This window comes from Sorex fumeus, unplaced genomic scaffold (genome assembly GCF_029834395.1).
Source record: "Sorex fumeus unplaced genomic scaffold, SorFum_2.1 ptg000024l, whole genome shotgun sequence".
Taxonomy (NCBI): domain Eukaryota; kingdom Metazoa; phylum Chordata; class Mammalia; order Eulipotyphla; family Soricidae; genus Sorex; species Sorex fumeus.
This window is the reverse complement of record NW_026606081.1, coordinates 50,361,911-50,364,491: the sequence shown is the minus strand read 5'-3', so window position 1 is coordinate 50,364,491 and position 2,581 is coordinate 50,361,911.

Genomic DNA, 2,581 nt, shown 5'->3' with positions numbered 1-2,581 from the left:
AGCTTTCGCCCCACAGGCCCAGAGCACACGCCATGAACTCTGCCGAGACTCAGCCACGCCAGCGCTGAGGCTCCGGGTTTCTGAGCAAGGGCAGCCATCTGTGACAGGGACCTCGAGGTGCTACCCACAAAATCCTCATTTTCCCCCTGATCTCTACCTTGTGGGATGCAAAACCCTCCCCTCTGTTCTCTCATCTCCCCTCCACTGCCTGAAAGTGACTTTTCCTCCAAAACAAAACAAAACCCTCACACTGTCATTTCTTGGCTTCCAAGTCTGCACCCACACCAGATTGGATGGGGTGTAACTCGAAGCCAACCTCAACATGAACACAGAAGCCCAACTTGGGGACAGCATCTTCGTAATCCCTCAGACAAGAACTTCCTGTCCCCTTGGTGAGATACAATCATTTTCACTAATTTTCTTCTAAGGAAATATTTCTTGATCATTCCATTGGCAACTTCCTGGTAACAAGCAATATGAAATTAATTACTGTGGGCCAGCTACGGGGGCAGGCTGGAGGGGTGGGACAGCGGTGGAGGGCATTGGTGGTGGGATTGTGGCTGGAATATTGAATGCCTGCGACAAATCATCATGAACAACTTTGTAAACCACAGTGTTGCAATGAACTGTGGGGCGGGGGGATGGGGGGAGGTTTGTACTATGTCTTCCCCATGGAACAAAGCCCGAATTCCCTCCTGCAGCCCCTCACTCCAGTTCAGTACCTGGGAAACTGTCATTTCTCAGCTCTGCAGGAAGGCCTGGCTCGCTCCCCCATCTCCTCCCCTCCGCGGCCACCTCCTACCCAACTCTCCGCCTCACCCGCTCTGCCCATCCCACACCTGGTTCTTTGGCTCTGCTGGAAAGTTCCTTCATCCTCCGTGAAGACCTGCTTCAAAAGCTGTCACATCTATGACAACAGCGGCTCCGAAGCAAAAATCAAACCAACAAAAAGCTTCATCACAGCAGAAAAATGAAACGGGATAAAATAAAAAGGCCACGTAAGGATTATGAGAAAAGATCCACAAACCATCTGATAAGGGATCAACAACCCAATTCAGGGCCCAGGAACGTGGTAAACCATCTGCCTTTCACACGTCAGAACTGGGTTTGACCTCCAGCAGTGAAAAAAAAAATTTTTTTAATTAAAAGAGCAAATAATATATATATATGTGTATATATATACATATATATATATATGGAGCGTCTATAACTCTGTAGCAAAAACAAACAGCCTGTTTAAAACATGGGGAGGGGCTGGAGCGATAGCACAGCGGGTAGGGCGTTTCCCTTGCATATGGCCGACCCCGGTTAGATCCCCAGCATCCCATATGGTCCCCCAAGCACCGTCAGGAGTAATTCCTGAGTGCAGAGCCAGGAGTAACCCCTGAGCATCTCTGGGTGAGACCCCCCCCAAAAAAGAACCCCCAAAATAAATAAATAAATAAATAAAACATGGGGAACGCTGCATACATAAAGCTCTGGCATTGGGGTGGGGGAGTTACAGCGTGGGGGTGGGGAGACGGTGTTTTCCTAGTATAGTCAACTGACTAGGCTTCGATCCCCGAATCCCATAGGGACCCCTGCATGCCACCAGGAGTGACTCCTGAGCATCGCCAGGTATGGTCCCACAATCAAAAAGTTAAATAAGTAAAACTCTGCTGTGAGTCATGGTGGTATCTCAATGAAAAAAATCAAAGAAAACACTTTTTTTTGAAACAGGGAGAGATCTAGAAGGCTATTCGCCCCCAAAGGACCCTCTGCATGCCACTGGCCACATGCAAAGAGGCCCTACAGCAGGGCTGGAAGACAGCTCAAGAGCGGGGTGGGCGCAATGCCCCGGGTTGGAGACAGACATTAACGTGTCCCAAGCCCCCAGAACGATGCTTCTCCTCAAGGGCTCTTGGGGAAATTACATGTAAACCACCAGGCGGACCCCTCGCAGTCGCTGGCAAGCGGTGGCACGACCGTGGGGGACAGAGGTGGCAATGAGGGTCCCAGGATATTGCGGGGGCGGGGCTCAGCTGGCTTGGCCACTGTGGGTGGCTGAGACACTCTCGCCATAGGCTCTCACCACCGCTGCTCCCAGCCCATCTTAACAGGAAACGGGATCAGTCTCAGCACTTTCTGGGCCCGGCATGCCAGGGAAACAGAGGTCACCGTGAGCAGCTGGCTCTCCACCCAGGATGGGTGCACCAAGACCAGGTGCAGAAATGAGGAGTCGGGCGGGGAGGGGGCAATAGTGGACAGGTGCTGACCAAGAGGCAGTGCCCAAGGGCATTTCAGTGGCGTTAAGGTGAGGTGACGCCAGGGCTGGAGCGATAGGACAGCGGGTTGCGCGCTGGCCTTGCACACAGCCGACCCGGGTTCAATACCCAGCACCCCACAGGGTCTCCCAAGCAGTGGGGAGCAATTCCTGAGAGCAGAGCCAGGAGTCACCCCTGAGCATTGCTGGGTGCGTTCCAAAAACCAAAAGAAAAAGACAAACAGAGGTGAAGCAACTCTGCACGTCAGAACCATGAGCCGACACTTCTGTAAACATGGGACAAAACTAGAATAAGTTAAAAAAAAAAAAATCAGGAGG